Source organism: Bidens hawaiensis, unplaced genomic scaffold (genome assembly GCF_021521415.1).
Source record: "Bidens hawaiensis isolate Kalapana, Puna unplaced genomic scaffold, B.hawaiensis_p1.1 tig00034283_1, whole genome shotgun sequence".
In the NCBI taxonomy this organism is placed as follows: domain Eukaryota; kingdom Viridiplantae; phylum Streptophyta; class Magnoliopsida; order Asterales; family Asteraceae; genus Bidens; species Bidens hawaiensis.
In genome coordinates this window covers 15033-25128 of record NW_027495932.1, presented here as the reverse complement: position 1 = coordinate 25128, position 10096 = coordinate 15033, and positions in this window count along the sequence as shown.

Below are 10096 nucleotides of genomic sequence, written 5' to 3'. Positions count from 1 at the left end.
TACAATAAAAAAATAGAAAAATAAATCAATATTAAAAACAAATAATATAAAACAACCCCGTAATACTAGGGATAAAAACTAATTACCATATACGTGGACGTGGCCCCAAAGAACAAAAACACCAAATTGTGTTTGGTGTGTAATATGGATGAAAGTAATCGAACATATTTTTTTTATTTTCTTTTTATTATTAGATAATAATTATTAATAATAGTAATAACTCATGTAGGATCAATGTTGTAAAAGTAGGATTATAAGGCCGAGTACTCTTCGTGTACTTGCTACAAGGTATGTCACCGAGGCGAGTTTTTGTAAATCCGCCTAGTTACTAAGAATCGGTCAAATGTGGTCAACCTCAGCCAGAATCACATCTTATCGGTGAAATTGGGCCGATTTTGACTCAAAAAAATAAAACATAATTGTTATTTCAATAATATTAAAGAACAAATATCATTTTTTAATTAATGATTAGTAATTTTTAGAATATTTTATATTTAAAAATGTATTTTTTTATTTATATTAACATTCACCTATTTTGTTATAAATATCAGTAAACTTATTATATTTGACACATATATAATAACCAAATATTAATTTTCTTTATATTTACCATGTCCGAGTACTCCGAATACTCCCTCCAAGGGGGTCGGTCGCCTAGGGATCGCCTAGCGACTTTTGCAACATTATGTAGGATAAATATTTGTTGGGCTTTCTCATGGGTAAAAATACCCCAACAATAATGACACAAAACTTAATTTAATTTTATGAGTTACTTTGGTTTACATTTGTCTCATAGCTTAATTAAAAAAAAGTTGATGAATCAGCTAAATATGATGGTAATTGTATCGAAATATAGTCAGAATCTTACCTTAGCTTTGGTGATTGTTTGATCAAATGTTAAAAAACACTAAGGTTTCACCAAATATAAATGATAGCTCAAGTTGACATATTAAAGATAATTATATTATGTTCTTACTCAAAACACTTTTCCTAACAATTTACACACGATTTTGCCCAAATAAAAATAAAAATATTTATACTCGTTCATTTCTGGTTTGCACAGCCAAACAAACTTATTTTAAACAACATGTTTCGACCGGTACTCAATTTTGTCAACACAAACTTATTTTAAACAACATGTTTCGACCGGTACTCAATTTTGTCAACAATAGTCTGATCCGAACAAAAAGAAAAAAAAACATTTTTATGATTTTTCTACAAGGATTTATGAAAAAGGATTAAAATAAACTTAGCTAACTATATATAAGATAAGTGGTCACCTTTAAACTTATTGGTAGCAGACCACATTGCAGGTGAGGTGAAACCTTATGAACATGATTTGAAAACGCGATCGAACCAGTCATTTCATTCATTCAATGTAGACTAGATGGTTCAAATGATGAAAACCTTACTAAACTAGTAAAATCCAGCTGAGGACAAAACTCGAACTCTTCTTTAAAACTTTATTGTGTTTTCTTTCATTAGAATGAAATCTATATTACGTCTCTCTAGCTAGTAACATATTTACTACTAGGATAATGACCCGTGTAATACACGGGCGGAATATAATAAATTTGAGACCCGTATATTAAACGGAGAATTGATGAAATTTTAAACTTTAAACATTAAGCAGCATGTAGTCAACAACCCAATTATCATGTATTGTTAATATAAAAATAAAATTTACAATAAAATTGTAGGGATTACAAAACAAACATTACATATTTTACAATTGTGTGAGCGATTAAACTTGCTTATTTGATTTTTGAAAAAAAAACAGAGTTTTGAAAAATCCCCATTTTGAAGCCTTTTGGATGAGCTTTGTCAAATATCTTTTACTTCTCAAAAATCAAATACGCAAATAATCAACATTTAAAAGCTCATCCAAACACCTCCTAAGTAAAAATTTTCTTGTACACATATGTTTATCAACAATCAACATCTTTAGTCAATGTCTATGTCTGCTTGTAACTAAATTTTGATCAATGTTTATAGATTTAAAATAAAGAAATATATTACATGGCTGAAATTTAAAAAGAAGTTAAAAGTTTAAAATTACACCATACTAAAAAAGATTAAGCATCGTTGAACCAACAAAATTATATGTCAGTGCTTTTTATTATAACTATTGACAATGTTTGCATTGATCCCTGTCATTGGGCTAGCTACACACATAACAAAAGCAATAAAATAATGAGTATGAAAATAAAAAAGAAAAATATAACTTCAACAACTTTGATTTTAAAGTACATGATTATAGAATCATAATCCTTGTATTGAGAGTCTTCTAGTTTAAACTAATACTTAAGTTGTACAGTAGAAAAAGGTAAATTAGCTTCAGATGAAAAGCAAGAAATTAACAAATATAATAAATTGATACTAAAACCTCTAGGTACAAGTTTCATTGATTGTTTAAAAGTGATCAATATTACTCCTTTGTGTCAGTATAATGCAAATAAAGTTTCATCATCAAAGTTTTTATATAATCATTTTTTATACAATCTAAGTTTGAAACTAAATTAAGATATGCTAAACAAATTTTGAAAAAAGTATGACAACACATATACCTTACAACACAAATTGAAAAACATAGAAAAAGATTATATAACCTCTTAAAACCAAGAAACTGTATGCCTATTTATGCTTTTGAGTTTTTGACCTTGAGTCCATTTTTTAATCTATTTAATCTGTAAGTTGACCAAACTTCTAAAAATTAAGAAATGAGAATAAACCCAACAATTATATATCTTTTGATGTGATCACTAAACATGGAATCAAAATTGTGGCTAATAGTTTACGGTACACTCAAAATTGTATTTTTAATTGACAAAATCTACTACAATTCAGGATTACGGTTCACATAACAGGGATGATTAAGAACTTTTTTAAATAAAATATTAAAAAAAAACATCACAAGGATCCAATGCAACCATAACAGGGATATTTAAGGTTTACGTTGTTTAAATGAAAGTCGAAATAAAATCGATTTAGTACCTGCGATTGAAGTAAAAACTTAAGGTGCTAAAATCAATGATTATTTAATCAAAATGAACCCTTCAAAGCCCTTAATATTGCGAAGTTAGGGTATGTCCGTACAAAAATGTATGTAAATCAACTGAATCGCCAAACAAAAACAATAGAAAGTGTGTTATTGAAGAGTTTTACCTTTGAAATTTACACAGGTTTCGACTATAGGGGCGGAAGCTAGGGTTTATAATTGGAGGGGAATTACAATTGTGTTGAATTAAAATTTAGTTATATGTAGATCCGAAATACAACGTCTGGGGTCAAGTTGTGACCCATGAGAGATCCAAAAAGGAGACCATATATTGAAAATGAGTTTTAAAAGGTGAGAATGGTTGTAAGAGTGACAAGTGACACAACATGGTATTCTTTTATTAGAATAGATAGAAGATAGATAGTTGCCAAGTACACTCATATATTGAGCCTTACTCGCATTAAAAATTTCTTTAATGTGTTTTGTAAAGTTGGTAAATATTTAAAATCTATAGAAGTTACTAGGCGTTTGTTAAAGATAATTAAGTTAAGAGAGAGATGAAATAGTACGTATATTATATTGCTTGTTAAATGTAAGTATATGTATGTTGGTTATTGAGGAGATGTATGTATAAGTTACACTACGCATCAGTGGTGCATCATATATGAATATGAGTTACACTATTAATAAGATATGCTATAATTAAGAAAATGAGCATGGTCAAAGGTACATTACATGTGACATGAGTTCAATGATTGTACATAGACTGTGCTAACACGGCATGTTTATTGATGCCACGTGGACACAAAACAAACTTAATAAAACTAGGGTACGGTCCGATCTCTCCCTAGTAATGTGTTAAATGAGGACTAAAGAGTGAAGGGCATAAAGAGGAAAACACATATTTTCTCTAGTCACATGCAAGACCCTTGTCAATCCACATCACTTTAAAACGTCTATAACTTTTTCGTACGACATTTTCTTTTAAAAGTTCATCATAGTAACAAGAGTTTTTTTTATCTTTAATATGAGGATGACTTTGTCTTATTAAAAAAATTTGTCTTTCTATTTATCATTGTATCTTATGTTCATCATTGTGTCTCTCTATTTATCATTATGTCTTTATGTTCATCATTGTTTTTTTTTTCGAAAGTGATGAAATCTGAAAATTGTAATAGTGAAATAACATTAATGTGTCATTCTATTATGTAAATATAATGATAAAATAACAACTATATATATTACATGAAACACAATGATGAATGCAGATTACACAATAATATAAAACATAAAACACAATTGTGAATGCATATTACACAATAATTTAAAAGGTAAAACACAATGGTAAATACATAATACATAATGACTTGAACATAATGTACAACGATGAGTATAAAGACATAATTCAAACCAAGTAGCAAACAAATTAATATAAAAACGCAAACAACATCCAGTTTTGGAAAAACCTGGTTACGGGTATGAACTGGATCCGGTTTTCGGGTATTACCGGGTATAAATCGGGTCTAGTTCCGGGTACGGGTTTCGCTACTAAAATGCATACCCTATTTTTACCCTATGGATTGGGTCGGATACGGGTTCGGATAGTAAAAACCCGGATATAAAAGTTTCGGGTTCAGGTTTTTTATGCACATCTTAATGCAAGAGCTTGTAGTTTTAAAATGGACTTTGCTTATTGGAAAACTCAGTGGGCTTCAGGCCCATGTGAGTAAACTGTGCAAATGCAAGACTGGCTTGCGAATTGCAAATGCGGATGCACATGCAACTATGCAAGTGTGAGTGTGGACTCCTTGTATGCATATACGTATAGTGTCTAATGCGTATGATCAATTACTAATGGGCTTCAGCCCAAGCCGTATGAGGATGTGGTTTGGGCCAAACTTGGTCAACCCGTTAGACTCTATAGTTATTAAGTGGACTTAATAATTGGTTAAGTATTCAAACTAATCCAACCAAACCACAAATAGTTAGAATAATTTAGTTCCATTCAACTGATCGAAGTCAGATTCGTTGGCTCGGCTAATTAATACGTGTATGATAAACAGTTAGCTGCGCTCAGCTCAATAAGGGGATCACTATTAACTATGAACGTAACAAGATCCAGGTGAGTTTCTAATACCCCTCTTTATATATTAAGTACACTTTGGGGCTGGTGTGCATACGTAAAGGTAAGTTAACGAATGTTTATGTTTAATGAGATTAGTCAGTCAGTCAGTCATCCCACTTGTGGGATTGATAGTGGCTCTACAATGGGCGAACCCTTACAAGTTGAAAGTGGTCCTTCTATGGACGAATAGTGGTGTTGTTTCGATAATAGCAATTATGGATAGGTGAAGAAACACGGATCTGCTCCCCACTAATGAGTCCTAGATCCGATGAGTCAACAGGGTAGGATACGGTTAACTGCTAATACGATATGAACCCAATTGCCCAAAGTCCAGTGACGTGAACCTGCAAAACAGACATCGTGAGCTCGTTACGGAAAGGACAAGAGGGGGGGTCTTCCCGTAACCACCCTCCGGCGTGAGAATAAGTACTGTTCTGATGAGAGTAAAAGTACTTAAGTAAATTGAGAGAGTACAGTGAGAGTGAAATGAATACCTCATGATGATTGAGAGGGTATTTATAGCCGAAGGGTGTGGGGAAGTGATTGGGCCAGCTGTCCTTTTAGAAGATGCCTCATAACCGTCTGGACGCGTGTCCTTATATGATAGGTTTAACTTATACGTTGCATGTGTATGTATAACAACCTGGACACGTGTCTCTCTATTATTGGTTAACGGGATAATATTGGCCATGTGCACGGTTATAACGACCTTGCTACGTGTTACTAGCTGATTGGCCGAAGGATCACGTATTGCCCAAGAAAGCATCTTGGCAAATCTTCTAGAAGGTAATCGGTTATTGACAGCTGTCCCGGAGCATTACCTCGTGGTTATTTACGCGGAAGGGTATTCCTTCTTGCGGATGACCTTTGAGGGTGTTGTGATGCTTCTGCATTGCTATGAGGGTGTTTCTTCCTCAAATGATTATGCGGATGATTTATATGTCCCGTGGGTGCCTTATGGGGGACTTCTGATTGACCCGCGGGTATTACTTAAGGGTATTTGGGTCTTTTTGGTACCCTACCTCTATAAGTCCCCCCAGTCCAGTGTTTCTTCCGTGTGAAGTATTTTATGCGGGTGAAATTCTGGACTTAATGTAGATTTGGGGATTTTTGACTTTGCGAGTTGGTGAGAAATATCTTTTGTTGTTGTGGATAATTATGAAAAAGGACAAGTTGACCACTCGCAGGCGTTTGTGAAGGTGACAGGACGTTTTTGACAGTTGTTACTGTACCCGACTGTACAACTTTTCCCCCTTTTTCGAATTTCCCGCGTGACATGGCGATCTGTTACTGAACGGTTTTTTCTCTTTCTACTGTTCGCATCGCATCGCATTAATTGTGGTGGGTATAAATAGAGGGAGTTATCTTCTTTTTTGAAGTTTTATCGCCTTTGAATTCCCAATACGAACTTGCTTTCTTTCTTCAATCTACCATTTAATCTTTCTTGAGATAACCTTATATTCTACCAAGTGTTTTGTAATGGCGCCTGCTCAATCTGAGGTTGATGAGATAGAAGTCTGCTGGGACCCAGAGGAATACCAAAAACTTATTACGACTTATGGTATTCCACCGGAATGGGGACCGGAGTTCCCTTCTGCTGGTTCCATAGCCAGCTTTCCTCCTCCAGGAAAGATGGCTTTACACGCCGATTACTTTGACCATGGGAATTTCCGCCTTCCCGTCACAAAGTTCTTCCAACGAGTGGTCAAGGCATTTGGTATTCACTTATCTCAACTCCATCCCCATGCCGTCATGCGAATTCGACATTTCGAGTTTGTGTGTATGGCACATGACTTAGTACCTCGGTTGGATCGATTCGTTGTATTTTAAAATATGGCGAATCGGAATGGATGGTATACTTGCCACAGCTTGCCGGATAGAGTTATCGGCAACGTGACCGAGGACACTTCCAAGGATTGGAAGAGAAAATTCTTCTGGATCTCTGAGGATGTGGTGCCCAAAGCCATGACTCGTCGTTCTCCTAACGGCGCTCTTATTGATATTACTCCGGCTTCTCATGAGAAGCGTGACTGGTTTCGCAAGCTTACTACTCCGCCAACCTCTATGCGGGCACTTCCCGAGGAAGCCCTCGTGTGGGCGGGCATGAGCCGCTTGTGGCCTTCTCCTTTCATGGAGCCCGTTTTTATTGGGCTAGATGGTCGTAAGTTTTAATACCTTGTTCCTCTACCCTTCCATGTTTGGGTTTTTATTGTCAATGTTTGCACTTATTTTCCAGGTTTTGAATCAATGTTGAATGCCCTAGATGATGGTAAGGGCTGTGTGGGTAAGGTTGTTCGTGACGTAAAGGATACGCCTATCCTTGAGAAGACTGCTCAATACTTCCTTTTTCCTATCAAAGTGCGTGCCGAACCAGTTGTCTCGGAGGCTATCTTCGAGTCAGGTGCGTATATCCTGAACCCTTTGCCTCTTAACGCGCTGACCTCCGACGGGACAATCGTCATTCTAAGTGACGATTCCGTCCTCCTTGAGGAGGAAAGCTCTGATGATGTTCCTGAGATTTCATCTGTCTCTCATTTGCTGGTAGAACTTTACCGGAAGAGATCCCTCCGTGTATCCCAGGCAAGTGACGCAGGTACCAGTGCTGCGGATGCCGGGAAGGAGCCAAACACGAAGAAACGCCGGACACATCGTCCGAGGAAACCACTACCGCCCAACCTTGCGGAGCGTCTAGGGACAGTATCTGGTGAGTTCTTATTTGTTAATTTTTACTATTCTTTGAAAATTTACTCTGACTATAATTTTCTTATGCAGATCTGTCCATTGTTGAGCGTCCTTCTGTCGGAAAGCTGTCAACGCCGACACCAACTGTTGAGAAATCTTCGTCGCCTCCTCCGGAGAAGGAAGCGGATAGACTTGTTACCTCTCCTACTGAAACGACTGTGGAGGGGTCTAAAGTTCAGCCAGTTACTATCGGGTCTCTGGATTATCTTTTCCAGGGTGGAGATGCCACTGATCCTCAACATGAGAACCCTAATGTTACTGCTGAAGGCTTCGGGATTGATGAACCTCCTCCGCATTCCGGTCCTCAATTCTTCCCTACTTCCTCGCCCTTTGCATCGGGCGGAGAAGATGATTTCTTTTTTGGACCGTCTATCCATGAGGCTGGAGGGGGTTCCTCACAAGGTGGCTCGCAACAGTCTTCCTCCACTCCTGTTCGTCTCGGAACTTCAAGTTCTCAATACTTTGGGAATGTACAGTTGGGAGGAGACTATGACTTATTTGTCCCATCTTGGGACATTGTCAATGGGTCTCGGGTTTCGGATCCCAAGACCTGCATGAACTTCGTTGAGCATTGCATGCCACCTGCCGAAGTGGCATATCAACGAACTCGCTCCCGTCAGGATCTTCATACTGACTTGTCTATTTCTTTGACTAACAGCATAGCATGTAGTCAAGAAATCCTACGGGAGTGGCGAACGATGGGCGGAAAGCTTGGTGCGGCTTTCGAGGCCGTGAAGGTTGCGGAGAAAGAAGCTGAGGAGCACTGTAAAGCAGCGAGTGCAGCTAGGTGGAAACAAACTGACGCTGAAGCTGCACTCCAAAAAGAAAATGAGCGAAACGCTGATGCTGCTAAACGGTGGAAAGAGGCCTGTGAAAGGTCTAATGCCACCCTTGAAGCTTCCCGAGCTGTGACTCAAAGAAAAAAGGACGAGTGGGCGAAGGCACATGACGAGGTGTCCAGTCAGAACGCCCGGATCAAAGAGCTTGAGGAGGCTTTAAGGTTGCAAGGGGAGCAATCTGAAATGAAAGATAAGACTATTGTTGAAAAGCAGTCTGCATATGACTCCCTTTTGCAATATCAGACTGAAGCAGGCAACCGCGCCTCCGCCGAGTTGCAAGAACTTCGTGGTAGGGCGGTGCGTGCTGAGCAGGAAAGGCAATACTTCCTCAACCGTGGCCTTGACTTTGTAAGTTTTTCTCGTATACTCTTTATTTGTTGTGTTTTTAATCTCATGATGTTTGACGAATATCGTTCACAGGTCATCCATCATATCAAGAGGAGCACGGAGCTTACCGATTGCTTCGTGAACTTGACCACTGCTTCAGAAGGCGTCGGCCGGGTGAAGGGCTTTAATGAAGGATTGGCGTTTGCCCAGTCCGGACAACCTATTGAAAGCCACCCGCTTCATGTCCTAGACGCGAAGCAGGAGTTAGACATGCGGGTCCAAGAGTATGATGACCTTGTCTTTCCGCTGCAGAATATGCTTCCGGTGTTTGCCTTGTCCGAAGATGGCGTGACGTAATTGCGAGTCTTTATTGATGATGAGTCTGATGATGACGAGTCTGATGATGACCAAGTTCGTGCAATCGATCCTGACGGCGTATGGGATTCACCTATCCCAGATTCACCCTTTTGGGATGCTCAGAGTTCGACACTACGAGTTCTGCTGCCAAGCACACAACTATGATCCCTCTGTTGGGATGTTCGCCGTTCTTTACAAGATGACCTATCGTGAAGGCTGGTATGGTTTTGCTACCACCGGCAAAGGACCTATTGGTTTTGAATGGCTTCGCAGCATCCATGGGTGGAAGACCAAATTTTTCTGGATCCGGGAAGACGTTATCCCGTTTACAATGGCTTACCGGAAACCAAAAGACAAACTACCGGAAGTCCCGGCTTCCGAATACGAAGGTCGTACCTGGTTTCTTACTTTAACCAAGACTCCGACGCCCATGCGTCCCATTCATGAGGGAGCGATGGTGCACGCCAGGATGAGTCGTGTGTGGCCGTTCCCCACCTTGGAACCCTATTATGAGAATTATGATGGAAGTAAGTTTTTACTTGTAACATTCCGGGTTCTTAGTTTCCTTTCTTTAACATTTTTTGCTTGCAGGTGAAGGTACGATCCTCTCTACTCTTGTGGACAAGGTGGGTGGCATGATGGTACGCCGCTCCATTACTCGGCATGACGTACCGTTTTTGGAACGTACGCGGAGCAATTTTAGTTTTT